Consider the following 5,956-nt stretch of genomic DNA (forward strand, 5'->3'; position numbering starts at 1 on the left):
CCTGGCGAGAGCGCGGCCCCCCCTCTGCCTGGCTTGGCGCGGGGATGCGGAGAAGCCGCTGAGCCGACGGCGGAGGAGGAGGACGGCTCGCTCGCTCGCTGGCTGGCTGGCTGGAGGGAGGGAGGGGAAAAAACAGCCCGAGAGAGGACTGCCAGGCGCTGGCTCGAAGCCCCCTTGGAGCGCCCTTCGCGTGAGACGCTCGTCCCCTCTGGTCCGGCACTGAATACGACAGCTCGGGTGGCCTCTAGTGTCGCCAGCCCCCAGGTGGGGCCTAGGGATCTCCCGGAATTGCAATCGATCTCCGGACTACACGGATCAGTTTCCCCGGAGAAAACGGTAGCTTTGTAAAGGTAGACTCTGTGGCATCATGCCCCGCGAAGGTCGTTCCCCAAACCCCACCAGTCCCCAGATATCCTGGGATTTCCCAACACAGACCTGGCAACCCTAACAAGGCCTGGTGCTTGCGTCCAGAAGTGCCTTGGCGCCTCCTCAGAGTAGCCCTATTAAGAGCTTAGCGGGCTCGCACGTCCCTCTTTCCAGTGTGCCCCACTTCACCCTCGGCCTTCCAGGGAGGCGGTTGCTACAAACGGGCCCTGTAGTTGGGGAAAACAGCAGCGAGGGGTGGACGCCATAGATTTGAAAGATGCCTGCCAATCAACCAGCATAGGTTGCACTACACATTAGCAGTTGGGTGGCCTACCTGTGTTGATTCAGAAATACACCTCACTGAGAGGTTTCATATATTGAATAACTCACACCTAGGGTTGACAACACTGAGCTGGAAAATTCCTGGCAATTTGGGGGTGGAGTTTGGAGACCTCAGCCGAGTATAATGCCAGAGTGTCCACCCTCTGAAGCAGTCATGTTCTCCAAGAGAACTGATCTCTGTTCTCTGGAGATCGGTTGTAATTCCAGGAGATCGCTAGGCTCCATCTGGAGGTTGGCATCCGTTTCACCAGTAGGGTTCCTTTAAAGGTAAAGGTTCCCTTGCTCGAAAGCCAGTCGAGTCCGACTCTAGGGTTGCGGTGCTCATCTCCGTTTCCAAGCCGAAGAGCCAGCCCTGTCCGAAGACATTTCCGTGGTCATGTGGCTGGCATGACTAGATGTGAGGTGCACGGAACGCTGTTACCTTCCCACCGAAGCGGTACCTATTTATCTACTTGCAATTTCTTGCTTTCGAACTGCTGGGTTGGCAGGAGCTGGAACTAGAGATGGGAGCTCACTCTGTCATGCGGCAACTTGGGTCTCGAACTGCTGAACTACCGACCTTCCACAGCCTGCAGTTCAGCGTCTTAACCACCTGAGCCACCGCAGCTCCCCAATTTTACAATTACTCTAGTATTAATTTTCTAATAGATGTGAGACAAAAACTTTGTTTTGGACCTAAGAGATTTGACCACTAATGAACTTCCACGCAATTTACAGGAAATATCTAAAATCAGTAATTTCTAATGGTTTTGTATCTTGGGACAGTTTTCTAACACACAAATATATCTCTGCAGTGAGTCCAGTAGCACCTTAAAGACTAACAAAATTGGTGGCAGGAGATGCGCTTTCATGAGTCACTACTGCAGTATCTGAAGAAGTGAGCAGTGTCACTTCAGATACAGTTGCAGTGACTCACGAAAGCTCATCTCCTGCCACCGATTTTGTTAGTCTTTAAGGCGCTACTGGACTCTTTTTTCAACTGCTGCAGGCAGACTGACACAGCTACCCATCTTGATCTATCTCTGTAGTGAGGTCATCCAGAGAGAAGCTGTCTGGATACACAGGTTAAAAACTTACAATCCTTACAATTTTAATCAGTCACTGGAACTGCTTTGCTTTTTGTAAATGTATTCTATAGCTTTAATTCTTGCAAAAACGAATTAATATTGCTTATGAAAACAGATGCTTAACCTATACCTTTGAAGCTATACCAACCCTGTAAGATCTCAGTTTAGACTGTCTGTTTGAAAATGATTAGTGGCCCGACATTGAAACTTTTTCTTCTACTATTTTGGTAATTTGCCTAATCTTATTTTATTACTGTATTCTTATATCATGTATAAATTGGAATAGCATCTGACATGTATTGATTTCCAAATAGAACCTGATTGGCAATTACAAAATAATATTGGGGATTTGAAAGAATACAGCTATAGTAGGTATTTTTGTCTTAGAAAAAATGTAGTCATTTTGATATATATTATTATGGTTGTATATTACACTTGCTCATTGGACTCTATTATTAGCCTTATGTGAGTTGAAAATAGTCCATCTCTGACGAAGATACTCTCAAACGAAGTATTTATCTGGAATCTTTGTAGGACGGTTTCTGTGATTCTTCAATATTGTGCATTGGACTTTTAATGTATATTTTGTAATATGTATTACAATACGAATACATTTTGCTATATTATTACACAAATAAAATTCTACACACATTTGTATAAAATTGTTTCTTTAGTAGGCGTCTTACATTGCACAGCTCTGTTCACTTCTATTGTCTTGGCTTATAGACTCTGTTTCTTCTTTTTACCCTGAATCAGACCTTTTGATTCACCAAGATCAGAATTGCCTACTCAGATTGGCAGCACTTGTCTAGGGTCTTAGGCAAACGTCTTTCACATTACCTATCATTACCTGAATCATTTTAAACTGTAGAGGCCAGGAATTGAACCTGGGGCCTTTTGCATGCCAAGCAGATGCTGTACCACTAAGCCACAGCCCTTCCTTTTATAACCTTCTCTCCCCCTCCCCCAAGTATCGGGGAGCAAATTCACTCTATTAAAGGAGCAGGACATTTTTTCTAAAGGTTGTCATCAACCTTAGCCCTTGGTCCTCAGCAAGGCTTAATGCATTCTTCAAGGAACGTGCTTGGTGGTGCAGCCTCAGTGTCCTCTGGTCCTTTCCCAATCACTCTGCCGAAGCTCTCCAGGAGTGGCCAGTGTTTTCTGCAAAACAAGCCTGTCCCAGAGCCCTCCTCCTCCTCCCTGGTAGGGAGTGACTTCCCACCAGGCTGTAACTGCTGATCAGCACATACCATGTCAGCTGCTTATGTAAGGATCACAAGGAAAGTCAGCCAAGCTGGAAATGCTTCCAGCACTCCCGAGTTTCAAAGTTGTTTGCTTGGCTGAGACGGCTGACATGTAGGGCCCTGCACAGAACACAGGAAGGCAAACTTACTAAATTGCTCACAACCATAGACAGTTTCAAGAGGGGATTAGATAAACATATGGAGCAGAGGTCCATCAGTGGCTATTAGCCACAAGGTATAGATGGAATACTATGCCTGCAGCAGTGATGCTCTGTGTTCTTGGTGCTTGGGGGGCAACAGTGGGAGGGCTTGTGGAGTTCTGGCTCTGCTGGCGGACCTCCTGATGTTACCTGGGTTTTGGCCACTGTGTGACACACGAGTGTTGGACTGGATGGGCTGTTGGCCTGATCCAACATGGCTTCTGTTATTGTTCTTATGCTCTTTTCAGACCAGCACGCCACCAGCTCCTTTCCTATCCTTAACCTACACCGTCTGCATTATCATGAAATGTCTGCTCATGCCCTGACCTGAGTAGCCCAGGCAAGCCCAATCTCGTCAGATCTCGGAATCTAAGCAGGGCTGACCCTGGCAAGTACGTGGATGAGAGACCTCCAGGGAATACCAGCGACGAGATAAAAGGGTTGGAACACTTTCCCTATGAGGAAAGGTTAAGGCGCTTAGGGCTCTTTAGCTTGGAGAAACGACGACTGAGGGGTGACATGATTGAGGTTTATAAGATTATGCATGGGAAAGAGCAGGTAGAGAAAGAGGTACTTTTCTCCCTTTCTCACAATACAAGAACTCGTGGGCACTCCATGAAATTGCTAAGCGGTCGGGTTAGAACGGATAAAAGGAAGTACTTCTTCACCCAAAGAGTGATTAACACATGGAATTCACTGCCACAGGAAGTGGTGGCGGCTACAAGCATGGACGGCTTCAAAAGGGAATTAGATAACCATATGGAGCAGAGGTCCATCAGTGGTATTAGCCACAAGGTATAGATAGGGACTTTGGGGCAAGTGATGCTCTGTCTTCTTGGTGCTTGGGGGGGTCAACAGTGGGAGGGCTTCTAGTGTGCTGGCCCCACTGGTGGACCTCCTGATGGCACTGGTATTTCTGGCCACTGTGTGATACAGAGTGTTGGACTGGATGGGCCTTTGGCCTGATCCAACATTGGCATCTCTTATGTTCTTATGTTCTTACGAGACGCAGATGCCGGCAATAGCAAGCCACCTCTCTGAAATGTCCAGGCCCCACTAGAGGTTGCCAGAAGTCAACCATGACTTCCAGGCGTGCACACACGCACACACACACACTGAAATGTCTGCTCAAGAAAGCCAGTTCTCAGCCTTTCGAAACTGCAAAAGTGCACAAGAAACTCTGGGAGTGCACAAGAAAAAAAACATTTTCCCCTGACCTGGATAGCCCAGGCAAGCCTAATCTCATCAGATTACAATCTCAGAAACTAAGCAGGGTCGACCCTGTCAAGTACTTGGATGGGAGACCTTGAAATACCAGCAGTTGGGAGGACACGGGCAGGCTTTATTCAGCCACCTCTGAATATCCTCTAGGTCCCCAGTAGGGGTCAGTTACTAGAGGTCATCATGACTTCCAGGTGCGAGTGCGCACACACACACACACACATGGAAAAAATACTGAAAAAAGAAAAAACAGCTGCATAGGTCAGAATCAGTTATTGGAACTAAGCAAGCTGCATTGTGGATGTGCAACATCACCAGGCAACAGCCCATGCCATCTTCGGACCATCCTTGCCCTATGAGTTGCAGCGGTTGGGCTGTTGGGAATTTGGCAACACTTGTGGCTCAAACAAATGAGAATGAAGACCATAGTCTTGTTCTGTAGAAAAACCTACACATTGCAGGCCTCAATTTGCCTTGTGGTAGTGGAGGGAGAGAGGGGGTTTAACCCTTCAAACTCCCTTCAGTTCCACTGTCCAAAATCTGGCTTGCTACTTTGTTGTTAGCATATATTTTTTTTACACAAAAGGTGTCCATGTTTCATGGCAGCTTGTCTTAAGAACGACCACTCATCTCTTGTGGTATCACAAACACCTGACACAGCTGAGCTGGGCACTGCTCAGCGAACAGAACAGGTAGTCGGTGATGTGAAAAACCTCTGCCTGGGAGCCTGGAAAGCCACTGCCAATCTGAATAGATAGTACTACTGACCTTGATGGACAAATAGTATGATTCAGTATAAGACCTCTTCATTCCCTTACTAGCAGCAGAGATGGATGGATTTCAGTGTTGTTGTTGAGCCACCCTGCCATCTCATGGAGTCACCCTGTGCCGATGACCTTTCCTGTGTTTGCCCCAACAGCAGGGCTTTTTTTGTAGAAAAAGCCCAGCAGGAACTCATTAGCATAATAGGCCACACCCAACAGCAGAAACTCATTAGCATATTAGGCCACCACCCTGATAGCATAGCTCATTAGCATATTAGGCCACACACCCATGTTACCAGAAGTGTGGTAATCCAGCCACGCCCACCTTTTGCTTCTTATTCTGTTTACCTTGTTTGTTGTCAAAACCCAGGGCCTTTTTTTGTAGCAGGAACTCCTTTGCATGTTAGGCCACACACCCCTAATGTAGCCAATCCTAATGCATTTCTGCTGTTGGGTGTGGCCTGTTATGCTAATGAGTTCCTGCTGGGCGTGGCCAACTTGGGAACCAGCCGGAACTCCGTTCCTGTGCGTTCCTGCCCAAAATTAGCCCTGCCCAACAGGATACACTTCACCAGTGAAAGATTATGCCTTACCTACTTTGCTATCCAGTGATGGTGTGAAAGACTCCCAACTGCATTCAATGAGCCGCTGTAGAAAAAGAACACTTGGGGCAGAGAGAATCAAGACATTGGGTCTGGTCAAGGATGTACTATAACATTAGCAGTGTATCTTACCAAATGTGGGACTTGGAG

This window comes from Gekko japonicus, unplaced genomic scaffold (genome assembly GCF_001447785.1).
Source record: "Gekko japonicus isolate JY-2015 unplaced genomic scaffold, Gekko_japonicus_V1.1 scaffold1383, whole genome shotgun sequence".
Lineage (NCBI taxonomy): Eukaryota > Metazoa > Chordata > Lepidosauria > Squamata > Gekkonidae > Gekko > Gekko japonicus.